Below are 27,685 nucleotides of genomic sequence, written 5' to 3' on the forward strand. Positions count from 1 at the left end.
ACACGGTGGGGACTGTAGGATGTGGTATCGACCAGCAGAGGTACTGGACCCCAGACACCTGAGTCCTCAATGGTAGAACCACCAATGTCTCATTTCCATGCTGCTAAGTTCATCAGGATGATTTCTTTAGCAGATGTGTGCTTAGGCTCTGTTCTATGCTATGACCAAACATACTGGAGATGTGTCTCCTCTCATTAGAGAGCTGACTGTCTGGTGGAGGAGAAATATCAGAGTGCAACATGGGGAGGGCTGTGGTGGAGGGAGGCACAAGACGTAACAGAGCATGGCCACCATCTGCTAAATCCATAGAATCACCCATTCATCATGTTAGCTTCATTTCTAGCAGATTTTTCACATCTTTTAAGTTATAAATGATAGAGTCCATCTCTTTTGTCAATGTTTTTAACAAAAGTCCTGCCCTTGACATTTATTGGCCCTAAGTAATGAATCACTCTGACCCTAAAAATTCAATCTACTGATTGACTTGAGCCTAGATCATTCCTACTTTGGATAGGCTAGGGTCAGTCCCACCCAAACCACATGAGTTAAGATGGGGAAAGGGCTGGTTCACCAAAGGAAGTTCAGATTGAAAAATTGCCTGTACCATGTGAAGTGGGAAAGCATGCTGTGTGACCAAGGACCAATAATTATTCTTTTGATATTCTCTGTCCTCTGTCCAGAGAGCCAGACTTCTGCCCGGCCCGTTATGGGCTCACATACACTAAACAAATTCTCCTGATGATCTTGCTGTAATGGAAGTGAAGGACCAGTGTTTCTAAACAGCCCAAGCCCACTTCTATTCAAGAACAATAAAGAACCTCTCAGGGGTTAGAGTCTGGTGATTTAAAGTTTCTGTCTTTACATTGTCTGTACTTTCACTTTTTCTATGAGGAATATTATGTATCAAAAGGCATAATTCCAGGGTCAGTATCCTCCTTAGCAAACCAAATGCATCTACCAAACCTCTACTTTTTTGAACTTAGCTTGCCCAGTGGTAGAAATTTTAAAAATAAAGTTAGCTTTGTGATTTTAGTGGTAATATATGTGCATTTAGAAAATTTGGAAAGTAGAAAGGAAAAATATCACTCCTGTGTCCCATAGACAGACTGTCACCATAAACAGTACATTTTAAATACTTGGGATCATGTTATATATACAATGACATTTTCTTTTATCCTCATGTAACCCTGCAATTTAAGCATTTTCTCCTTGCTTTTAAGTATCTATTAGTCAACATCACCATAGCTCTCTTCCCTAGTTATTAAAATTTTTAACATGTACTTAATTTCCAAAAATGTTGGAAATTTAAAAAAAAATTTAGGCAGAGACAATAATTAAAATTACCTAATTTTCTATCACTCATTGATAATAATCTTTAATGTAATGAAGTAACATCTAACATATTTTTTCTCATGTATATGTGCATTTTTTAAAGTTACAAGGGGATTTTGCTAAATATAAGGCTGTGAGTCTTTATTAAAACTGAGGAGAAATTCATATAACATACAATTAACTACTTTAAAGTTAGTGGCATTTAGTGCATCAAAATTTTGTGTAACTACCACCTCTCTCTAGTTTCAAAACTTTTTTAAAACCCCAGAAGAACATCCCATACATGTGGGCTGACTATGTGGTTGTGGTGTGTAATCCTTTTTTTGTGCTGTTGAATTCAATTTGATAACATCTTATTGAGGATCTATTTTCATAAGGGATATTTGTCTCTAATTTTCTTTTCTTTTGGTATCTTTGTCTGGTTATGGTATCTGGGTAAAGCTGGCCTTATAGAATGTGTTAGGAAGTGTTTCCGCCTCTTCAATTTTTTGGAACAAGTCTGGGTAAGATTAATGTTAATTATTCTTTGAATGTTTTGCAGACTTCACCAGTGTAGCCATCTGGTCCTGGGATTTTCTTTGTTAGGAGATTTTTGATTATTGATTCAATCTCTTTACTTGTTATAAGACTGGTTAGATTTCATACTTCTTCTTGAGTCAATTTTGGTAATTTCTGTTTCTAGGAGTGTGTCCATTTCATCTTGATGATCTAATTTGTTGGTGTACAAATGTTGATAGTATTCACTAATAATGCTTTTATTTTTTCTGAGTTTGGTAATAATGCCTCCTCTTTCATTTCTGATTTTTAGTAATATGTTTTCTTGCTTACTTGCTTGCTTTGTTGTTGTTGCTCTAGCTAAAAGTTTGTCGATTTTGCTGATCCTTTCAATGAACCAACTTTCGGTTTTTTTGATTCTTTCTATTTTGATTGTTTTGCTCTAATCTTTACTATTTCCTTCCTTTTGCTGGCTTGGGTTGTTTGATCTATTTTTAGTGTCATTAGACTAAAGTTATGCTGTTGATTAGAAATCTTTTTTCTTCTTTAATATAATCATTTATAGCTATGTATTTTTCTCTGAGCGTTGCTTTTACTGCATCTTATAAATTTTAGTACTTTGTGTTTTCATTTTCGCTTGTCTCAAAGTACTTTCTAATTTCTCCTGTAATTTCTTCTTAGACTCACCTGTTAACTTAAGAGTGTGTTGTTTCCGAGGGGAGGGTATAGCTTAGTGGTTAGAGCCCATGCTTAGCATACAGGAGGTCCTGGGTTCAATCCTAGTATCTCCATTAAAATAACTAATTAAGTAAATAAACCTAATTACCCCCCCCCCCAAAAAAAGAGTGTGCTGTTTCCATGTATTTCCATGTTTGTGATTTTTCCAGTTTTCTTTCCATTATTGTTATTCTAGCTTCATTCCATTGTGGTTGAAGAATATAATTTGTATTATTTCAGTCTTTTACAATGTAGTGATAGATGTTTTATGGCCTAACCTATGGTCTATTCTAGAGAATCCTTCATGTGCACTTGAGAAGAATATGTACCACACTGCTGTCAGTGTTTTGTGTATGTCTATTTGGTCTAACTGATTTATAGTGTTGTTTAAGTTCTCTATTTTCTTATTAATCTTCTGTCCATATGTTCTACTCACTATTGAAAGTGAGGTATTGAAGTCTCCAGCTATTTTTATAAAATTGTCTATTTCTCTCCTCAATTTTCTCCATGTTTGCTTCATATATTTTGGAGCTCTGATATTTGGTGTGTTTTATCTTCTTAATGAATTAACCTTTTATCAATATATAATATCCTCTGCCTCTTTTAACAATTTTTCACTTAAATTTTGTTGTATTTGGTATTAGTATAACTACTATAATTTCCTCTTGGTAACTATTTGCTTAGAATAACTTTTTTCATTGTTTCATTTTCAACCCTTTTTGTCTTTGGATCTAAAGGGAGTCTCTTGCAAGCTACAAGTTGGATCATATTTTTAAATTCATTCTTCCAATCTCTGTCTTTTAATTGGTTAGTTTAATCCACTTACAATTAAAGTGATTACTGGTAAAGAATGACTTACTTCTGCCATTTTACTATTTTTTAATACGTTTAAAATTTTTTTTTGTTTCTCAGTTTCTCCAGTTTTGCCTTCTTTTGTGTTTGATCACTTCCTTTTCTAGTGTGCTATTTTGAATCTCTCTATTTTCTTTTCTGTACATTTTAAAGTTACTTCCTTAATGGATACCATGGGGATTACAGTTAACACCCTAACTTTATACCAATCTCGTTTGAATAGATACTAATTTAGCTCAGTAACATATATTAACTTGGCTCCTATTCAGCTCCACCCCCATGTTGTTATTATCACAAATTACATCTTTATATATGTATGCCAATTAACATAGCTTATAATTATAGTTTTATACATTTTCTTTTAAATCATACAAGAAAAAAAGTAAGTTGCAAGCTCCAAATACAATACTACTAGCTTTTATATTTATCTATGTAGTTATTTTTACCAGAGATCTTTTTTCCTTCATTTGGCTTCAAGTTGCCATCTTGGTGTCCTTACATTTCAGACTAAAGGACTCCTTGTATTATTTCTGGTAGGGCAAGTCTCCTAATGATGATTTCCCTTAGTTTTTATTTAGATGGGAATATCTTTATTTTTCCATTTTTGAAGGGAAGTTTTGCCATATATAGAATTCTTGGTTGACATTTTTTTTTTCTTCCAGCACTTGAAATATACCATCCCATTGCCTTGGGCCTCTATGGTTTCTGATGAGAAACTGACCATTAATCTTATTGAAAATCATTTGTCCATGGTGAGTCACTTCTCTCTTGCTGCTTTCTAGTTTTTTCTCTGTCTTTCATTAGTTTGATTGTAGTATGTCTCAGTGTGAATATCTTTGAGAGTGTCCTGCTTAGAGTTTGTTGAGCTCCTTCAATATGTGTATCTCTGTGTTTCATCATATTTGAGATATTTTTGGCCATTATTTCTTCAAGTATTTTTTCTGATCCTTCTTTCTTCTCCTTCTGGGATTCCCATAATGCGTATGTTGGTACTTTTGGTAGTGTCTCATAGGTCCCTTAGCTTCTGTTCATTTTTCTTCATTCTTTTTCCCTTTCTGTTCCTCAGAATGGGTTATTTTATTTTCCCTGCAAGTTCACTGATTCTTTCTTCTGCCTGGTTATATCTACTGTTGAAATTCTCTATTGAATTTTTCTTTTCAGTTATTGTTCTTTTCAGTTCCAGAATTATAATTTCTATCTCTTTATGGACATTCTCTACATTTTCATACATTGTTCCTGATTTGCTTTAGTTCCTTTCATGGTTTTCTTTAGCTGTTTGAGTATTTTTAAGATAAGACGATTTAAAATCCTTGTCTAATTTAAACAATGTCCAGGTTTCCTCAAAAAATTTTCTGTCTAGTTCTGTTTTTCTCTGTGAATGGACCCTACTATCTTGTTTCTTTGTATTTGCGTATTTTTGTTGAAAACTGGATATTTTGAATATAATATTGTTCTCTTGGAATTACACTGTCCCCATCCCACAGGGATTGCTTGTATTGTTTGTTGAGTGGTCCAGTCACCCATTTGTCTAGTGACTTTTCCAGAGTATTTTTGCAAGGACTGTATTTCTTGTTTGTGTGGTCACTGAAGTCTCTGTTACCTTTTCTCTGTCTAGTTGTGGCTGGGAAGTCTGGCTCAATCTCTGTAAGTACAGAAACCAGAGAAATAGTTCAGAATATTGTTCATGGCTTTAGGTGCTATCTGAAGTCAGTCCCTTGACAAGATGAGGAATGACAGAATCAGTAGAGCATAGCTCTCTGGAGCCTTTATTTGCTCTATGTCTCAGGTGTGTGTGTATGTCATTCTGCTGTCTTGATGCTAGAGAATTTCAGGGTTTTGTATCCATCCCTGCCCAGGCTGACATCCCTCTGGACTGCTAGAGGTCCCTCAATTTCACTAACTAAACCCTTGCTTTAGTGTCTTTGGAAAGCGCCAGCTCCTCGTACAGGAAGGAGATGTAAGAGGAGGCCATGAACCCTTAGGATCTCAGGTTCTGCCCTTTCCTACCACCCTCCTTTCTGTCCCCCTCCCTATTTGGATTGGTTATTCAAGAGTTGGGCTGAGGTCCAGAACATAGCCATGCTGACATGATATGCTGGTAAGGCTGGAGAGGGAGGGGATGGGAAGCTCAGGGAGATTTTTCTTTCAACTTCAATGGCTAGTCAAAGGTCAAGGCCGTGTAGCAAAGCCCTCCCAAATCCAGAGGTAGTAATACAAATTTAAGGCAGAGGAGAGCTTCCTGAGTGGAAAAGAGCATGATACAGGAATCTTCCTAAGAAAGAATCCTCACCTGGAAAAAGCCTCAGTAGAGACACTAAGTTTCTTCCTAGATGTGACCAAAGGGAGCCAACTTGAAAGGCAGTGAAAACAAGCTGTGATTTGTAATTTTAAGAATCTGTGTCTAAGTAAAAATGAGTAATAATAAAAATATATCTGGAAAAGGAGATATGATTAATCAGTTCACTGAACCAATGAAAAAATAATATCCAACATCACAGTGCTGGTTAATATTTGTTGATAACTGACCATAAATCCTCACTCTACCCTCTGAGTTAGCTACTGATACTTCTTCCATTTCACACATGAGAAAGCTAAGACACTGAGAAGGAAAAGAATTTGTCCCACCTCATTCAGCTTTAAGAGTGGAGGGATCTCATTTCAGAGTCTGTGATCTTATCTGCGATTCTACAAATTTGACCATTTCCTGTACTGTTTTTTTCCTATATTGTTCCGCCTCTATTCTGGGGGAAAAATTAAGGAGGTTCTGAATAATTAAAGTTTCTGTCTGTATCTGTAACGTGTGACTCTGGTTCTCTTAGAAATGAAAGGTACCTCATGGCTACCATATTGTGATGGAAAAGGTCATTTGGATTACACATTCTCTTTGATTTTATCCTTTATAACCTGATGTTGTTCCCCAACATGCAAGATAGTGTCATGCCTGGCTTATAACAGGTAATTCCCTTGGGTCTTAACCTCGAATATCTAGTAACTATTGGAAGTGGGCACAGCTATTTCTTGTAGGCAAGGACAATGGCACAATGATGTGACATTGCCACACTCCCACCTTCTCACACTCATGAATGGCATTTGAGTCTGTTGCTATAAACTAATTTCCCTGAGCCTGATCATTCTCTTGTTATGCCTATAATCAGAACCCACAGACATTAAGGGGTCAGAACCCGGCCCCAGCTGATTGACTGTGAGACTTAGCCGTGTTGTTGAGAAGAGATTCCTGCCTCCATTAGGAGTTATCTCTGCATTCTTTTTAGGAGGCTGGGATGATAGTCAGAACTTTTGGGGTGCTTTCGTGACATCAAAAACAGTTTTGAGGGAGAGACTTGTCAGTGAAGGAGAACTTAGGTCATGGGATGGAGTGGGGAAGAGGCTGCTTCCATCATGTCTCTGTAGTAGTAATGCTGGAATGATAGGGCAGGGACATGGAGAGAATTTGTCTGTAGGACATATATACACCTATGAGTTTTCCAGAGTTTTGGTAAACATAGAACACCCTTTAGTTTTCCCATGTTGCCTACTCTAATCATTGCTCAGCCAAAGAAGAGGAAGTTCTGGATGTTGGATTGGGGATAATTCAGTAAAACTCTCGAGTGGGTAGATATCTGGGGCGAAGAGTAGAGAGAAGAATACAGAGGAAGGGGGAGGAGAAGTGCGCTTGAGTAAGAACAGTGTGCGTGCCTACCCCCAGTAAACTGAGGGCAAGTATGAAACTACAGAACCTGAAAAATCAGTTGGTGTTGACTGCACTTCTGGGTGGGAGTTGGTTAGAAGGGAGTGATATTCTGGGTTGTGATGTTGCCTTTGATGTGACCTTGGATCACTTAAGACCCCCTACTAACCACCGTAGAATCTTTATCTCCCTAAGATCTTTGCCCACTAAGGCCATTTCCTTTCCCCAAAGCATTTAGTTCCCACAAGGCCTAAAGTTCTCACCCTAACCTTCTGGAGTGGATGGGTTCTTTCTTTTCCCATCCCGCTCAGGGTCTAGTGCTGTGTGCTTTCTTAGCATGTCTGTACGGTGTACGGGATGTGGCAAATGGTTTGGTTTGGGGTAGGTAAGAGGGAGGCTGCTGAGTCATTTACAAGAATCTCCAGCATATGACTGCAAAATTGTTTGGTCTTTCTCTCTATCTCACAGTACAGGGCAGATATAACAAAGCGTTACGTTTGGAAAATGTAATTCATACCTAAGAATTTTTGTGTCACTTCTTCTATCTGCCTTTCAGTCTTGGTATGCCACCTCCTAGTTGTAGACATGCCCCGCTATTATGGTCCTCTGTTTCTGACCAAGTACTGGGAAGCAACACTCGAACCATATATGTGAACAAAGCAGAAGATCTGGCCCACTGCAGCCAGCCCTTCAAAGTCTTCCCATGAGAAATCAGGTATTGCAGAAACCTATAGGGCTACTGAAAGCACTTTTACCAACGGAACAGGGCAGGATGATTTACTGTGATCCCAATGACCGTGTTAGTCTGTGTTCTCTATAAGCATTCATTTGCCAGAACCTCCAGTATATTACCACAAAACTCTAAACATTTTTTACGATCTCTTGTCTTGGGTTTCCAAACCTGGAAGACTGAGGATTGGTCTGTTGCTGGACCATGCTTGACTCACCAAGGCATCGAACTCCACCTTTGAGACTTTCCAGCCCCTTGGGCATCATATACTAAGACTTTGGCTGTGCAGCTATGAGCATCTTAAATATCTACACAAAAATACTCACAACTTGGTAACTTCTGAGGAGATAATGTGGAACAGAATCAGTGGGATTAGCATTGGCCTATGTCCTGTGGTTTGACCCCTTTCTCTCAGAAATCTCGTCTCTTTGACAGACTTTCAGGGGCAGGCAGGTAAGGCTTTTTTTCTTGATCCCATAGAGGATATAACAGTTAAGAGGAAGAAAGCCTTGTCCTGAAAGGGTGTCCACCCTGGGCTCTGATGAGTGTCCAGAGGAGAGGGTTCTTCACTGATAAATTAACTCCCAGCTGATTCACGTAGGGGAAAATGGACTCAGCGAGGGGCACACATTGTAGCTATCTTCAAACATTTTGAGGCTGTCATTTTAATTTTAATTTTATTTTATTTTAACACAAATACAGTATAGGGGAAATCTTGGAAGAGGGAAGGCAGAGGGCACTAATATTAATCTATACCTTACTATTTTCCAAAGTGTATATAATTTGTGTATGTTATCTCACTGACTTTTCCACCTTCTGCATGGGCATTGTCATTAATCACATTTTAAAATAAAACTGACTTGGAGATATTAAATGACATGCCCAAGGTCACATGATTACCAAAAGTGTGTACACACACATACGCACTCACACACACACACACACACACACACAAAGATGCATGCCTGCCAAGCTGCAAACTTCCTTTATACCACTCTTGGAAGTGGTGGAAGCCACAGCAGGCAGGTTTCAGCTCAGCAAAGGAGAGTGTTCTGACTGAGCTCTCTTGGGATGGCTGCTTAGGTGCTTTCTCTGCAGGGAACTGTCCCAACAGAGCCCAGAAATACCTTAGTCAGGAGGACCGGGAGGTCATCATGGGCATGGGCATACAATCACTTTTAAGACCTTTTGCAGCTCTGAGCCTTTCTTGGTAGGAATGTTGTCAGTGGATGTAGCTGGTGTCCAGGTTCTTGTCCCATCCGAGACAGAATTCAGAGACAAGACGCAGAGGTTAAGAAAGTAAAGTGAGGATTTATTAAGGGATAGATAGCACACTCTCCAGGGGAGAGCGGGCAGGCCCAGGTGAGCTTTCTTTAGCAACTTGGTTACATAGAGTGTAAAACTGAATTCACTGGGGAGGGAAGGGTTTGAAGTCGTATTCCATGATTTTCATCCCAACTCCACCTTCCTGAAGGGAGGAGGGATTTTTGTCCTTGTTTAGTCTGGATCAGAAGTGTCATGGCATCGGTGCAGGATGGGTACTTCTAATCTGCAAGGCTAATTTTATTATAATGAGGGCATAGTGAGCAAAATGTTACATTCAGACACTAGAGATTCCTGCCTTTTCCCACCTTTTTTTGGTTGGCCTCTAGGCTGCTCATCATGTGACCACTTATCAGCTCAAACGTTTCTGCTTTTCTTTCTCTGCCCAGGGACCCCTGGTGCTTACATGATGTATGGTTTCCTGCATTTGGCCTGTGCCCCTCTTTTCTGCCCAATTCCTGCCATTTGGCCCGTGTCCCCTTTCTCTGCTCATATCTAGCTATCTGCCTACTCTAACAGGAAGAGACATGACCTGGGGGTTAGGAGCTCTGGGATCCTGTTCAGTTATGTGACTCAATTGCCATTTTCTGGGTCTCACTGTCTTTATCTCACAAAAGAGGACTGGGCTATGGTAGAGGCTTTTTAGCATTATTAACCATGGAAACTGTTCCTCAGATGGATTTTACACATACTGAGTTAGCTTTTTGAAATCATATAGCTGTATCTATATTTATACCCATGTATATAGATTCGTGTGTACATGTTGTTATATATATTTTTATATGGTTACATACACACATATATGTATGTGTCCATGTGTATTTGTGTGTGCTTGTGTGTATAGTTCTTGCATATTTTTGTTCATTTTCTTCATTTTCCCTTTCCGAGCATGATCCTGGTACATTTTAAAAAATTATTAATAAAGTACAATTCACGATATAAATGAATTAGATAAATTGCCACAAACTGAACATACCCATGCAGCCAGCACCCAGATCAATAAAGCAAACATTACCAGCCCCCAAAAGTCCCTCCACTTTGTGCTCCATTCCAATCGCTCTCTCACAGCCCAAAGCATTAACTTGTTTTCAAGCAACGTAGATTAGCTTTGCCTATTTTTGTACTTTATGTAAGCGGAATCACCCAGTATGTATTCTTCTGTGTCTAATTTATTTCACCTACATTTTTGAAATTTATCCATATTGTTGCATGTAGCTGTAGACATTTGTTATGGCCTGAAGGTTTCTGTCCCCCTAAAATTCATGTATTGAAGCCCTAACTCCCTGTGTGGCTGTATTTGGAGACAGGGCCTCCAAAGAAGCAAATAAAGCTGAATAAGGTCATAAAGGGGGAGCCCAATCCAACGGGATTAGTGTGCTTAGAAGAAGAGACACTGGAAAACTTGCTCTCTCTGACCCCCTAACACACTCACCAAGGAAAGGCCATGTGGAGACAGAACAACTGCCCATGAGTCAGGCAGAGACCTCACCAGAAACCAGATCAGCTGGAAGAGAAAATAATTTTCTCAGTTCTGTAGGCTACAGGTCCAGCATCACGGCGCCAGCAGCACTGGTGCCTTCAGAGGCCTCTCTCCTCGGCTTATAGGTGACAGGCTTCTCCCTGTGCCTTCACAGGTTTTCCTTTTGTAGAGATCTATAACCAAATGTCCTCTTTTTATAAGGGCACCAGTCAGGCTAGATTGGGGCCCACCCTAATGATCTCACCTTAATCACCTCTCAAAAGGCTTTATCTCACTACAAAGCCGCATTCTGAGGTACTGGGGGTAAGGACTTCAACACAGGAGTCCTGGGGTTGGGCGGGGCAGTGGTGGGGGTACACAATGACATAATGTAACATGTTACAGATGGAAATGGCCCAAAGATCAAGAGTACTTATTTGTCCAATAATCCATCTGGTTTTTTACTGAAATGCTTCAAGTCTTTTTGAAAAAAAAAAGCAGGTGGTGGTGTTCTGATCTCAGATTAACAAAGATGATCTTAAACATATGTTAAGTCAGCTTAATGATAACAGCTTTAACAAATAGACCCACAAAGGTACAGTTTCTCAAACACTGTAGAAGTTTATTTTTCACTTCTATAACAGTTTAAGGAAGAGACACAGAACTGGCAGGGTGGCTCTCCTTTAAGCAGTCAGTCTGAGGGCAGCCCTTCCATCTTCAAAACATGGCTTCCAAGATCTCCTAGGGGTTTCCTAACCTAGTCAACTAGAAAAGAGCATGGAGGTGTGAGAGAGATTTTTGGGCCAACCCAAGAGCTGGCATGCATCGTGTACTCACATGCCATTGGGTAGAACTCAGTCACCCGGCCACATTAACAATACAAAGTATGAAATGTGGTCTAGCTGTGTGCCCTGGAAGGAAAAAAAATACATTTTTGATAAACTGGTAGCAATCTGCCACAAGACTCAACATGTACTAACAATAAAAGATTGATAAATTCAACTAAATTAAGGTTAGGAAAAGATTAAAAAAAAATAGGAGGCACAGCTCATGAAGATGAAAAAATACACAGTTACATTAGTAATAAGAGGAATGAAAATTAAGCCAGGATTGGATATTATTTCACACCTTACAGATTATCAAGTCTTTCAAAATCTGTCCATGCTAAGTACTGACAAAGATGTAAAGTGACAGGAACTCTCATCTATTGCTGTTGAGTGTGTACAATATTACATTTATTAGGGAAAAACAGTTTGGCCTTACTTCTTAAAGTTGAAATGTATGTATCTTATTTCTAGGTCCTTTCAGAGGGAATTAAAAAGCATGGTTTTGGGCAAACTGTAATTTTCCTAGATGACCTTATGTGCCTCTAAGGCTAAAAGCTTTAGCATGAGGATGCCGTCTTCTCACGAAGAGGTTTGTGAAGGAGAGCAAAGAAGCAAGTCATCAGCATACTGCAACCAAGTAGAACCTCTAGGGAACTTTATATCATCTAGATCAGCCTTCAGGATTTATGAGAAATAAGAAAGCCTCTCAGTAAAACCCTGAGGCATTACTATCCCAGTGAATTGTTTTTCTTCAGGAGAGAAGGCAAAAAATTGGCTGGCTTCCTCAGCTGGAACTGAAGAGGGCACTGCATAAATCAATCGTAGAAAAGAATTTGCTTCCAGTGGGGATGGATGTTAGTAGCTTATGATGTTTGGGAACAACAGGGTGTCAAGAGATAACAATGTTGCCTATTGCTTGGAAGTTCGGACAAACCTCCACCCTCAGCTCTCCCCCCTCCCCTATAAAATGGGAAGATTATAGGAGCTAGTACAAAGGATAATGAGCCCCTGAAACTTGTAATCTTCTATTAGGGGCTTTATGGCTTGAAGGGCTTCATTATTTACAGGGTATTGATTAATTCTGGGAAGAGGTTTTGAGGGGTCTATTTGAATCATGATGGGAGGTGTGCTGTGAATTTTGCCAATATCAATTGGAAATTTTGCTCATAAGGAGGGTAGTAGCTGATTTTACAGGGACAAATGATCAGTGTTTCCAGAATCGGATCTAGTACCACCAGGGACAGAGCAAATAAAAAATGTCACAGAGTCATTTAATTCACATGGTGGTGAATTGTCAAATTCTACTGTCCAATTCTGGAATTGCCTCCCCCTTTTGTGAGAAAGAAATTCTGGCATGATAACTCTCAAAGAAGTCTCAGCCTGATAAATAGACAGGGGCAGATAACCTAAGGAGAAAGGGGTGTGGATCTCTCAAAGGGTCTAAACAAAAGGGAATAGGGCCAGAGACGGGAACCTTTTGAGGTTCATTAGAGATCCCCACCATCTGAACTGTTTCGGCACTCCAAGGCAGGGGCTATTTTATAGTAGTGGGTTGAGCCCCAAGAGAGTAGCCCTGGTGTCAATTAGGGCTAGAGGAGATTCATCCCCAATCTGGAGAAACATTTCTCTAAACCGATTAAGAGGGAGGTTGGGAAGAGCTCCTGTGCTTCCTCGGAGCCCCATCCTTGAAAATTGGGAGGACATTTGCAATGCTGGTTAGAGGGCTGCAGGCATCTGAAGCACTTACACTTTGTAACAGTCTCTTTTCCAATGCCCTGGCTTTTTACAATAATAACAGAAGCTAGGAGGGTTTTTGATTTTGTTTAGGGGACTTCATTTGCTGGAGTTGAAGATTAAGACTTTTAGCTGTCTTCATTTTAGGTGACTCATCTAGAGTGCAAGGCAGCTGGTTTGCCAGATTAACTAAATCTGGAGTGAATATTGTTTTCCGTTCAATCCTGGTCCCTTTTACTTGAAGGCAAAGGTCCCAGTTCAGCCCATTAATGAACATAGAGTTAAAGGCTACCTGGGTAAGTCAACTTCTGAAGGAAAACCATAATTTTCTTTAAAAATAATCTGAAGTCACTTGTAATAGTCATGATCAGATTCATCAGATTTTTGTGTACAAGCCTAAATATTGTTCTAACCAACAGACTTTGGGAAAGCCTTGGGAATTGTCCGATAAAGTCACCTGACAGTTTCCTGAGCCTGATCATAGAGTCAGTTGTTGGGCTGACCTCTCAGTTGTAATTCTAGAGAACTTTTGGGATTTTCCCAAGTAGCAATTTTGATTCAGTGCTGGGCCTGGCCTTCACTGACAAGCATGTGAACTAGCTAATAAAAGTCAGAGAAACCAGGTTGATAAGTTTGAATGACTTTATTAAATTTCTCAGCAAATCTGTGAGGATCTTCTGTTACTTTGGGAAAATCTTTGACTATGGCTTACAGATCAGCCAAAAAATTAAGGATTGAACCTCTGGATCCTCAGAAGGCTTAATTTTAAAGGGACAGGTTCAGGGGAAACAGGAGTGGGGAGAGTTTCAGGGGAAAAGGGAGGCTCGGTGAGAGAATTAGTGTGGGGGATCTCAGAGTATAGAGGAGGTGTAGGTGGTATAGAAGGGAAGGAGCACCATGGTGCTGAGGGCGGGGCCTGAGCACGAGGAACCGAGGAAAGAGCATGAGGTCAGAAGCCATTTTAGCTTTATTTAACTGTTGTTTGCCTCAGTTAAGCTTAAAATTTTATTTTGCAGAAAGTCAATGTTAGGCTGCCAGTAACTTTAGGAAACCTTGAAATACCAATCAAGATAGGTGTTCCATCAGTTTTGGGAATTTTGGAGCTATGGTTTTCCAACTCGTATGGTTTTAAGAAAAGTAAGCCTGGGGATACTCTAAAGGTATTTGTCATCTAAATAATCTGGCCTTTGGTTTTAGTGATTTCTTGGGGCATGAGGGATAAAAGTCATACTGTATCCAACCAAAATGGATAGTCAAGAAATAAACTCTCCTCATGTTTGCCTGGGGCCCCGTGGGCTGTCCCTTAGCATAAAGTGAAGTGGAACTAAATCTACCCCCAGCAGAGCAGATAGCCTTGGTACCGAGCAAAGCAGAAAAAGGGGAAAATGACCCAACTCTGAGAAGCTGTGACTAAGAGCCAGCCTTCCTGAAGATTTACATCCTAGGTTCTCACTGGGTCTCAAGCAGCAGCCTTAATTTTCAAGTGGTTTACTGGGAGGAATGCCAGGCAGAAGCATTAGCAAATCCTCTCTGAAGAAGATGCCTTTATTCTAGGCCTTGGGAATCCTGCCCGCCTCTCCCCTCCCCCACCACACATACGAGATCTTTTTAAACATAATAAGCTGCACATAGTCGAAATACCGAAGAGCACAGGAAAACATGACACTGTGAATGAGAGCCAGGAGGAATAACTCTTAGCAGGAACAGATCGGCATGTTCTTGAGGTTTTGGAATTATCTGGCACATATTATAATACAAACTTTAAAATAACTGGAGGGAACAGGAAAATATGAAGTCTCATTACAGATTTGATAAAGAACGAAACAGAATTTCTAAAAGTAGAAAATGAGATAACAAGATAAAGAATTAAATGGATGATTTACTTGCTGATTGAAGACAGAAGAAAAGAGAATTATGAACTGGAAGAAACAGAATAAATTATTAGAATATAATGCAGAAAAGACAAAACCAGTTTAAAATCTAGAAACTATTAAAGAAAGTGAACACTTTACATATTGATAATCACAATTTCTAATGGCCCTTAAAAAACAGGGTAGAATTAAAATGCATAAATGTTGGGAGAAGGTAAATGAGATTAAAAGTTCTGTGTTTCTTGTATTTTCAGGAAGGGGAGTAAATCTATTGGTTAAATTTAATCTTTGATAAATTAAGGAAACATGATGAACTTTCATGTAATCACCAAAACAATATAAACAATGTGTAACTTCCAAATTAGCAGAAGGGAAAAAAGGAAAGCTAAAAAGTAAGCCACCCAAGAAAAGGTAAGAAAGAAGAGGGACAAATACAAAACATAAAGTAAGAGTAGCTTTAAAAGCAAATATATCAATAACTATGTGAAAAAGAAACATCCTGAGTGCTCCAGTTAAAAGTCAAAGAATGCCAGATCAGCTATGAAAACAAATACGTGCTCTGTGCAACAGATGCATTTAAAAAGCTGAAAGTAAAAGAAAGGAAATGGATGTAGCATATTTACAGTAATCATAGAAAACCATCATAGTTCTGTTAATACCAGACAAAATTGACTTCAAGTCAAGAGCGCCCGTAAGAATAAATTTTTACTTATTTTTCACTTCGCAATCATAAAAAGTTCAATTCATCAGGAAGACAAAATGATTTTACACCTTAATGCACCTAATTATATGACCAGAAAATATATAAAATAAAAATTGAAAGAACTCCAGGGAGATAAATAAATTCACCACTATTCCAGGAATTGGTACAAATAAGCAGACCTCCTCCCCCAAATCAGGAAGAATATGTATAATTAAAATAAAACAATGACCAAAGTGGACCTAGTAGACCTGTCTAGAACATTGCACCCATCCAGTGCAGAATATATATATATTTTTAAGTACACATAAAACGTTTGCCAAAAAATGATCATATCCTGGGCCATAAAACAAATCTTGAGGAATTCCAAAACTAAATCTCTGAAAAAATTTCTGGCCACAACATAATTAAGCTAGAAATCAATAAAATGGTAACTAGAAAATTGCTTATAATATTAGGGGAAAATACACTTTAAAAAACCCCAGAAATCACAATAAAACTTAAAAAGAAATAGAATATGTTTTGAGTTGAAATAATAACAATGACAGCATTTATTAAAATTGTGGAATGCAGCTAAAGCAAGTGAAGGAAAATTTTTAGCTACACATTACCAAAAAATTGAAATTATTGATCTATTCATACACTTTAAATTAGGGATTTATAAGACTAAACTCAATGATGTAGGAGGAAGAAATAGAGGTAGCTAAAGTTAATGAAATAACAGGCAAACATACAATATAGAGGTTTAGTAAAGCAAAGATTAATTATTTGAAAAGGCTAATACAATTAACAAAACCTCTGCAGAAACTAATCAAGGAAAACAGAGAGAAGATATATATATATCATATCAGGAACTAAAAAGAGAGTATTTTTACCAATGCTGCAAACTATTAAAAGATAAGCCAAGAATATTATAAAAAATTTCTACTCATAAATTTGAAAATTTTAGACAAAAAGGAAATATCACTACCTAACACCTACTCAAGAAGGAATTGCATACTTAGATAATACTGGAACTATCAAAGAAATTGCACCAGCAATCACAAATTTCCAAGTGACCTAGATGACTTTACTGTATATTTCTACTGAAAGTCTAGGAAGGAAAACTTTTAATCTACAAACTCTTCCAGAAAAGAGAAAGGAAGGAATACTACCCACCTAACTTTACAAGGCTAGCATAGTCTTAATACAAATAACAGAATAAGAAAGGAAATTTATAGGTTAATCTCATTCATGACTCACAGATAAAGACCCTATACAAAGTATCAACTCTCAAAATTAGTCCAAAAATGTATAAAAAGGTTAATACATAACAAGCAAGTTAGGTTTACGTTAATGAACATATCATTTAACCTTCAGTCAACTAATGTAATTTGCCACACAGATCTAAGAGAAAAATCATATTATTATCTTAATAAACAGAAAAGCATTTGCTAAAATTTAACATCCACTCTTGATAACAAAGATAACATTTTAGCAGACCAAAATAGAAAGAAGTTTCTTTAATCTAACAAACAGTATCTTTAAAACCACAGAAACCATATAATCAACCACTTATCTAGTTAAGAAAATTGGGGTTTCTATCTTTCTCACAAGAATGCAAGAAAGCCCTTCTCTTCAGGCTGCTTTGCACACAAAGTGTGTGATACTGGTATTCTTCTCCCAGCTCTTTTCCTTGGGAGGCTTGAGTTTGGAAAATATCCCAAGTGGGATCCTTTCAGGGAAGTCTATAGAGAAAAAATGGGGGAGAATGTAAAACGTAGGTCCAAGGGAGAAAGCAGGGCTGAAACAGAGAGGGGAGGCTTTGTAGTCCTATGGTCTCTTTTTCTACCTTTAAATCCAGTTCCCTGGACCTGATGCTCTGACTCTGATGTGTTCTCCTGTATTTGTGGTGCTGGGGTTCTCTTGTTCAGGGGAGATCATCAGGGCACAGAGGCCAAGCTCCACTCCTGCCCTTATAGGACACATCCGTTCGTTACTGTTGGGTGGTGGGTCTAAGTGGGTCTAGGTGTGGTAAGTTCCTGGTGAGAGAGGTCGTTGTGATGGTCCCTCACTGAGCTCGACAGCAGAAGAGCTTTGCTCTTCTCCACGTTTTGGACAACCAGAATCAGAACTTTATGGGGACAGCATGGGGGTAGCAGTTTGGGCTCAAGTTATCTGTTTATTTTTAAAGAAAATCTGAGAAAGAAAGACTGATATTCCCAGTTATTCTGGGACGTTACTGCTTGTGGATAACCCCTTCTTGGCACTCTCCCCAGGAGAACTTTGTACCTTAGTCCTTATCGTCCAGGGCCAGGCTCTCTACTTCACCCCCTGTCTTACTGATAGAGGCCTAGTTCCATGACTAAGCAAGTTGGGTTCTCTCTCCCCCCGCCCCCCGCCCTTCCTCTCTCAGCTTATGCCCCATCTATAGTGGGTGCCCCTCCGTTTTGGACTTTGGTGAAACAGCACGCTTGGGGGCATAGAACTTGGTTTTCTTGTTTTTTGGGCCCCAGAATGGAACTTCTTTTTTATTTTATTTTATTTATTTATTTAAAACATTTTTTTATTGAGTTACAGTCATTTTACAATGTCGTGAGAACTTGGTTTTCTGAAGGGTGACTGAGACAACAGATGACCTCAGCCAACCAGCTACAGCCTCATCCCTATGTCCGTGCTCCCAAGGCTGAAAGTCAGCCAATCCCAAAACATCCTCATTTCTGAGAGTCCACTAATTTCTGGATTTCACATTTCTCAAATTCTATGTAAGATTCGCTCTTGCTTGGTTCAGAGTCACTGTTCTTTACAAGTACAGTTCTCCCTTGCTTAGCAAGCAATAATTCAGATTTTTGTTTCAGGCACTAAATGCCATATCTTTCTTGTGACACTCCTTGCAATTAATTGTTCTGGAGAAGCCCCAGGTGCTGAGTGACCAAGCTTGTTGAGCACCTTGCCTTGTCCCTTAGCAACTTGATGTGAAGTTGCGGCTGGCTGGGGTAATATCACGTGTCACATTGCCTTGCATTCTTCACTGACTCCACTCTTTTTCCTTACTGTCATTGCCCTGGGCTTGCATCTCCCAAAGAAATTGTTATTTCTGTAATCCTTGCTTCAGGCTCTGTCTTCTATAGGAGTCAGTATAGGACAGAGTGTTGAAGTACAGGCTGTGGCATTTCTTCCTTGTACCTCAGACCGGAAGTTAAAGTTCAGAGGAAATCTTCTTATAAGTTACAAAGATATCCCCCGGGAGAGCCTGCCATTAAAGCCTTTCCTCCTCATGCTATCTCCTCCCGGCAGTCTGTTTAACCACGTTTTATGATGGAAGGCTTTTTCTTATTCCTTTTTACAATCTGTTCCTGGGGGACTGACCAGGAATTTCACCCAAGTATTTTATATTGGTAAAGCCAGCACTGCAGCCCTATGAAAAGCATTCCAAGATTTTCAGCCCCACTGAGAGAAGGAAGCACATCCTGTGCCTTGTAAAGGTGAAGCATCTCATGGGGAAAATGAGATGTCTGTATCGGCAAATACATTAGTAATCACGGGAGAGTTGGGGCTCAGTGCTACAAAGTCACCAGAAAAAACTGCTGTTCTCAAAAGAGGTTGTACTTTCTCCACTCTTCCATATTCGTTGCTCCTTGTGTGATTATCCAACCAGAGAGTGACAAAAATAGGCAAAGAATAACTGAATGTGCACTGCAGTATGCTCAGTGACAGCCCCGGGGACAATCCACATGTAGATCTTTACTTAGTGTTGTCAGGGAACCATGGGGATGATGATAAGAACGAGGCAACACAGAAAAGACTTTCAGGCTGGGGGTGAACGTGGCATAAGGAGAGAGATAGTGAGAAATAAACTGATAGTTCATAAATCACTGAGTAGATACTCAGAAGACTGTTGAAGAACCAGTGATAGAAAAAGAGCACGACTTTCTAGGAGCCTCTTGGGATCCCCAGGGAATCAGGCTTGGAGGAATCTTTTAGAATTGATTAGTTGTCTCCAAGTACTTTTCCTGCATTTTTCTTAATCCATGCAACAAAAACTTTATCTCTTACTTTTCCTGTCTCTCTGTGGATTGTTTCATTTCTGAAATTTGGTCTCACCGTCTTTGCCTTTTTTGGGTTACTTTTACGTGGTGTGATGTGCAGGCCCCTTCCTGTGTATCACTACCATCTATCATTGTTTCCTTTCTAGGGACATGACATTCTGAAAGTGGAGACCCACTGTGTAACCTCAGTGTTGCCTTTTTATATGAGGAATGAACTTTCATCTTTAGGAATTCCAGTGGACTCCCTCTTTCCTGTATGATTTCCACCCTTTTCCTTCATTATATAAAATGACTGTACGCCATGGACTTGGTGCTCCACTTCAGTGCTACCATCTGACATCTCGTTTCCAACCCAAACTCTAGCCAGACTGAGGGAGGAGAACATATATGACAGAGTCAGGGAAACCTGCGACAGGCCGACAATGGGAGCATTATGGGTGGGGTCCGTGGGTGATAACCCTGTGCTATAGCACCCAGATGGAAGGCAGACATCCCAACTTGAACTCATCAGTCATAAGATGACCTTGACACTCCTTTCATTGCACTAAATTCAATAAAAATAAGATAATCCTTTGAAAACATGTCATAAGAAAAACTCAAAATGCTTGGTGGATGAGCTAAGGCTGAGAACTCATTTTGATTTGTCGGTAACCACAAATTGCAATTAACTGCTGTCACCACAAGTCACCCTTCTAGGGTTCAGTGTGTTGAAAGTGCCGTTGACTCTTCACAGCCATTGGAGCCACAGTGAGAACTTCATTAAAAGATCATATGGGCCATAGATCAAAGATAGAGATTCTATTTCCTACAAATTCTGAGCCTTTCCATTGCTTAAGCTAATATGGGGAAGTCAAATCACAGGAACATCAGGGAAAAGGGCCTAAGGGAAGGGTTTTAATATAATACAGATGGTGATGGAATGTCCAAGTCTAGGCAATTCTTTTATTTAAAAATATGCATCAAGTACTTTTTCTGTGTTTGGCACTCTACAAAGCACTGGGAATCAGATGGTGAGCAATAACATTTAGTTTCTAATCTTGAGGAGTGAGACATACATTAGCCAAATAAACGCACATGTATATGATTATGAATGGGGCAAACACTCCAAAGGAAAAAAATTATTGGAGAATATGACAGGCTAACCTGACCTTTTACAGGGGTTGGGGTAGACCTTCCTGAGGAGGTAATATTTACCAGTCACGCAGGCACACAGTTAAAGATGGAAAAGTGTTCTCAGATATGTTCAAGTAATTATCTTGAGGTCGCATATTCAGAGGTTCTGGAGTGCCTGAGCATTCATTACGAGAAATAATGAGAAATTTTACCAAAAATTAATTTCTTCCACTTTCTAGAAAACATGTGGAATTCAAAGACAATAGGCAGAAATTAATAAATTGGAGACTTTGAAAATTTAAATCATCTGTTTAACCAAAGGCATCATAATACTGCAAAAAAAAACCCAAAACAAACTCCTTTGGATTGGGGGATGATGTTTTCAATAGTTGTTGAAAAATTGGTACCTAGAATATATAAAGAAGTCTTTAAAATCCTTAAGGAAAACAATTCAAATGTAAATGTACAAGGGATATGAACGGACAATTCACAGAAGAACAAACTCAAAAAAATATTTGAAAAGATAATGAACCTTACCAGTAGTCAGGGAAGTGGTTATAAAAATCACTATGACTTACCATTTCACACCTAGTAGACTGACAAAAATTATTAAGCTTTACAATACCCAGTATTGTTGGGAGTATCAGTTGAAACAACAGCTTTGTGAAGCAATTAGGTAACATCAAATACACGTGAAAGGACAGATACTCTACAACCCAGCCATTCCACATTATGGTTACACCCTCGGGAAATTCTTGGGAATGTAAACTTAGAGGCATGGTAAAGAATGCACATTGCAACCTTTTTTATTAGCAAATATTGGAAACCACCTAAATTTCTTAAGAATGGATAGATACATTGTGTTATTTGCATACATTGGAATATTATATATTCATTAAAATGAATGCACTATACATACATGTATCAGCATGGATAAATCTCAAAAAAATCGATTTTTTCTTCTAGGGAAACAGGATGACTAGGGGTCAGAGGTGAGAGAAATATTTTCACTTTTTTATGCTTTTGGAATCTAAATTTTTGCACCAAGTAAATGTACTTCTCTTTTTAAAAAATACAATACATTCAATTAATGTTGAATAATAAGAAGGACACAGAGGGCTGGTATAGGGTAAATCATTTTTTTTTAAAAAGTTTAAAAACAGACACAGTGATGAACGACCAGCTCCCTTCTGCTCCCCTCATTGCGTCCACAACTTAACTCAGGATCCTGGCTCCCCTCTCATTGGTTTCTAAACCTGAGCCAGTGCCCTGGCTGGAAACCAAAGCTTTTGGTTTTCTTCCATTATTTGCTTTTGATAATAGAGACAATAGGGGAAGGAAAATATAGCAAAGACCAGTGAGATATTAGAACCTACATGAGCTGGAAGAGGCTGGGCCACTGAGCTCATCTCACCCTCCTTTCACCTTTGAGGGCAAACACCTGGTGTGCGGAGCTGCTCCTGCCCTGGGCAGCCTCTCTGGAAAGCCCAGCTCCCCTAGCTGATCTTGTCAGCTCTTATCCTTCCTCCTCAAGACTTACTTCCTTCTATCAGAAAATCATAGGGGGGAGGGTATAGCTCAGTGGTAGAGCGCATGCTTAGCATGCATGAGGTCCTGGGTTTGACCCCCAGAACCTCTGTTCAATAAAAATAAATAAATAAATAAACCTAATTATACCCCCCCCCAAATAAACAAAAGAAAATTATCACAATATGTTGGCTGAGTTGGAACAAGGCACTTTGCTGAAATCTTTTTATAATACACTGTCTTAATAAATATATACATCAGCTGGTATCTACAATCAGATCCCTGGTGTGCCTGAATTTGACTCTGTAGCTGGTGTGTCTTGGGTCCCTCCAACAGGAGGATGAGGTCTGCACTTGAATGCTTAGCTGACAGGCTCTCAGATCATGGGCTCAGTCTTTTCTCTCATTATTAAGTTCCTCTTCTTTGACTCCCACTAGCCTAGACCTTCCCTTCCCATTGGTGGCTGAGCCAGTCTTCAAATTTCTTAAGAGAAGCCCATAGAGAAGCAAATCCTCCTTTTCCTAATCCATTGAATGTCTACTGAATGTCCTGACCTTCTGCTGATATCTCGTGACCTCTAAGGCTTGAGGCCACTCTATCAAGACCCCTCAAGTCAGAACCAGTTGAGCACTGTCATATGGTCCCCTGGGCCTGCTCACAGCTCCACCTGCTCAGGAGCCTGCTCTTGCTTCCACCAATGCCTATGTGCCTTCTTATTGGGTTGGTGTTCATGTTTCCTGGGTGTCTGAGCCTTGGAGGTGATCCTGAACCTGAGACAGAGAAGGTCTAAGATCTCAGGAGGGAGATATCCAAACTCAACTCATCAGGAGACCCTGACCTGTCCCTGACTTACTTTTCTCTCTCATTCCATTTAAAAGCTTTGTCCACTCTTGGAGTTCATGGCATTTGTGATAGGCAGAATCCTAAAATGACCCCCAGTGACTCTCACCCTTGTACAATCTCCTTTCCTTTGAGTGAGGTTGGAGTCTGTGAATATGATGAGATATCACTTTTGTGATTGTTATGTTATGTGGCAAAAAGGAGATGATCTGGGGGGACCTCATCACATGAGCCCTTCAGAGGCAGAGTTTTCCCAGCTGGTTCCAGAAGACAAAGTCTAGAAATCCCAAGCATGAGGAGGGCTTGATGCACCACTGCTGACATTGCTGGCTTGAAGATGGAGGGGGACACACGGCAAGGAATGAGGGCAACCTTTAGAAACTGAGAGCTGCCCACTGCTGAGAGCCAGCAAGGAAATGGCACCTCAGTCCCACAGCTGCTAGCAGCTGAGTCCTGCCAACATCCTGAGTGGGCCTGGCAGCTAATGCTTCCCCAGGGTCTCCAGAAGAAGAGAGCCCAGCCTGGCTGACACCCCGATTTGGCCTTCAGAGACCCTGAGCAGAGAACCCAGTTGAGCCCACCCAGACTTCTGACCTACCAAACTATGAAATTGTACAGGGGTGTTATTTTAAGCTGCTAAGTTTGTGGCAATTTGTTACACAGCAATAGAAAATAAATGCAGCATGAATCAGAGATAATCTACCCGACAGAAGCCTGTTACCTCTTTAGGGAAAAGAAAAGTGGAGAAAAGGAGAGAATAACAACCATCTCATCCAGAATGTGATCCAGATTAAATGAAAAGAATGACATCCTTTCTTTTCTGTTTTTCTCCTATATTAATTTCTCTGCCTCATATACATCTTCTCTTTTCCCTCCTTGCCCCCATTTTCTCTCACCCCCAAATTGAGATTATGTTTATGTGTTTGTGGGAGTGTACTTGAAGGTATGCAGAAGAGACATGAGTTCGATCGAATGAGAGTATTACCTTCTGAAGCAAACAAGATCTCCCTCCTGCTTTGTGGTGCCGTCCAGCTCTCCCTTCTTAGAGAAGCCCCGAGGGGATCAGCAACCCAGGGAGGTGTGAACTGTGAGCTACTGTGAGCCCCTTGCAGTAAGAATGGGATAAGGATGAGTGGATAATATTTACTGAGCACCTGCTCCACATCAGGTACTATTTTAAGTGTTTTATGTGAATTCATTTAATCCTACAACCATCCCATGAGGTTGTACTATTATCATCATTCTTTGACAGTTGAGAAAACTTGACACACAGCCAGGTGAAGCAGCTCCTCCAAGGTTGTGTCTTTAGGCAGGGATGGAGCCAGGATTCACACTTCAGCGGTCCAGCTGTAGAGCGGGAGCACTTCACCACTACACAGAAAATCTTTATCCAAGTCAAAATTCTCTTTGGGAAAACTTAATACATTGCATGTGTCCTTATGAATCTCAAGCTCCCTGAGCAGTCTCTCTACCACCCACATGGTCAGTGTCCCCTGATCTTCTTAGAGCCGTCCTTATCTCCAGGACGAGGTGGGATCTGTTGCACCTTCTAGGGGTGATGGTGTGTGTGGAGGGGGTAGCCTTAAGTGATTTTCTTGTGTCAGGAGTATCCTTGAGCAGATTTCTGAGTTAAGTTGGAAGGGAAAAGTTGCAGAAAGAAGTTTTATGCCTCACTCAGGCCCCTGTGGCAGATAGGCTGGTCCAGGAATGAGAAATATTAGGTCAAGGAATGAAGGAGAAAGTGGTGGGATCTGAGGACCTTGGCTTGCCACTGCTTGGACCTGTATCACGAAATTCTGAGGGAGAATGCGCCCACTGTAGCCCAGGTGCAGACAGCCAACTCTGCCTAGGCAAGAAATCCAAAAACTCTCTAATCTAATAAAAAACCTCCTGGTGGTCGTAGAGCATGGTCCCCATCACAGGCTGGGGAGACACCATACGACCGTAGAAGTTTAGGACACTGTGGTGCAGAAGAAAAATGACAGGCTGTGGCTTTGCCCACTCACTCTTCAGCTGTCACCACCCGAAGATTTGGCAGGGTGGGGTGGGCAGATGACTTCCTGTGCACAACCTCAGGTACAATTGCATGAGTCTCCTCCCTGGTGGCAGAGAAACCACATCAAAACATCTCTTAAAGCTCCAAGCTCTAGCAGCGTTTCATCATATACAGGTGGCAAACCTGAAATACAGTTTCATTTCAGAGTGCATCCGTGTCTGCCTTAGGAGATCAAGTTTTATTAAGACTCCTCCAAGCAGCCCCAGAGTTTTCCTGGCTCCTGTTTGTGAATAAGGCTTTAAGACTTGGTGTCCTCAATTTTAAACTGGAAGATATTATTTGTGACTGATACTGTGAGTTGTCTGCCCAATGTCCATTCCCCCCACCTGCTTCCTCACTAAAGAATCCCAATTTTGTTCAGAGCAGTAAGGTACTCAGCTAAACACACTCACCCTCCCAGATTGCTTTTCATGTAAAGGTTTCCGTGTGACACAACTTTAGCCCATGAAAGACACTGTAAGCAGGGTTTCTAGGAGAGATGTTTAAAAGGGCATCTTGTCTTTAGCTTTCTGTCCCCTCTTTTCATGCCTGAGAAGGAGCACTACTTTTGACAGGTGACTCTGGCATGATAAGATGGAGAACTTCCTCCTCCGCCCCTCTCCCTTTTACTAGTCTGCTTTCTCATTGTCTCTCCGTTGCAATGTCTTTTTTCCAACCTGCATGTTCCACCCTGAAAGAGCTGTTGATGCTCTAATGAGGCCCACTCTTGGGTTCTCCCTTCCACTTCACCTTCCAGACAGTCACCCAATGGGCATGAAGGCTGCAGAGAGCCCTGAGAATGGAGGAGGCTGCGCAGAGAAGACAGATGTGCTGGCAGTGAACCGATCGTACTGATGACACGTGACCAGAGGGAGCTCTCCCAAGCCCCCAGGTCTAGCTACGATGAAGACCCTGGCGTGAAGTTATTCCCAAGAATGACTCACTAAGGTTAAATTCTCTGCCAGCTCAAATCAAACTTACATCAATTTACAGAAAATAAGGGAGGTGATATATTTCAAATTCTAGAGTTTCGAAAATTTATACGTGTACGTCCACAATTTTGAGCGACTGGGCATGCTTTGTATCAATGCAATACCTATTTGCAGAAAAAAGTCATTGGACTATCTAATAGGATCTACATATAATAAGAGAGTTCAGCAAGATTGCTGGGTACTAGGTGAATATAGAAAAATCAGTGGGTTCTAGACAACAACAGGACAGTCATAAAATATAATTTTTAGAAAAGATTTTATTTATGATAGGAACAAAGTCTCTAAGGTATATTGGAATACATAATAAGTGTATGAGACTTATGGAGAAAGTTATTTTGAAAAAGAGAAAGAAAAAGAAAAAGAAATGGCAAAACATTCTTTGTCCTTGAATAAGAAGATTCAACACTCCTAAAAATGTCAGTTCTCCCCAAGTTAACTCACAGATGCAATAACATTCTCATCAAAAACCCAATAGTGTTTTTCAAGCAACTTAACAAGTTGTTTTTAAAATTTAAATATGAAAATAAAAGGCCTAGAATAATCAAGAAAAAAATGGGAGAAAAATAAGTTGGGGGGTTACCTTATCAAATAGCAATATTTGTTGCAAGGCTATAGTTATTAAGACAATGCAGTATTTACATGGGGAGTTTTTGAAAAACAAAGTCCAGCAGAAGACAGTAGAAAGTTCAGAAACAGATCTCCTCACGTTTAGACTTCATAGATGACAGAGGCATGAAAAAATAGTGGAGGAAAGGTGGACTCTGATCAGTGGTGCTGGAGAATTGGTTATGCATGTGGGGAAAAATTAAATTACATCCCCAATTCATACTGTTACCAAAAAGAAATGAAAAATTGGAGAGCTAAATGTAAATAACAAATTTTTATAAGTTTAAAAAAAATTTGGGGTTTATTTATGACCTTAGGGTACAGAAGTTTCCTTAACAAGATAGGAAAAAGCACAGATCATAAAGGAAAATACTGATACATTTGTCTAAGTGAAAAAAAAATCTGCACACCAAAGCAATCGTAAGGAGGACTAGTCTGCTCAGGGCTGTGGCCACCACAGCCCATGGTCAAGTAGCTTTCTGCTGACACTTCAGAGGCAATGTCAAGAAATCCACGTGCAGCCACTAGTCATGTCTGAAACGTCCCAGCTTAGTGCCTGGAACAAAACTTAGGCTTAATAAACTTGTGTGAAATCTAAATGACTATAATGTTAAATATTTTGTTAAAAAGCTATTATATTCTCAACATGGAAATGGAAAACGTGGAGAAAATGTTGCAATAAATACTCATATACGTCTCACCCAGATTAAACAGTTATCAAGTTTATCACATTTATTATTATTATTATAATAAAAAACATGCTTTATTTTTAAATTTTATTTTATTATTTTTCTTAATGGAGGTACTGAAGATTGA

General features: G+C 39.7%; 2 long non-coding RNA genes across 6 annotated transcripts in view; both read left to right on the top strand.

Moving 5' to 3' along the window:
• LOC116153493 (uncharacterized) overlaps positions 1-27,685 on the top strand; it is a 149,983-nt gene that overhangs the window by 3,861 nt on the left and 118,437 nt on the right. The window lies entirely within an intron of this gene.
• On the top strand, positions 1,648-27,579 carry LOC135321300 (uncharacterized). The gene is made up of 3 exons (XR_010380923.1): positions 1,648-1,835; positions 4,059-4,148; positions 26,029-27,579. It is a non-coding gene; the product is annotated as an uncharacterized LOC135321300 (long non-coding RNA).

Source organism: Camelus dromedarius, chromosome 5 (assembly GCF_036321535.1).
Source record: "Camelus dromedarius isolate mCamDro1 chromosome 5, mCamDro1.pat, whole genome shotgun sequence".
NCBI classification, from domain to species: domain Eukaryota; kingdom Metazoa; phylum Chordata; class Mammalia; order Artiodactyla; family Camelidae; genus Camelus; species Camelus dromedarius.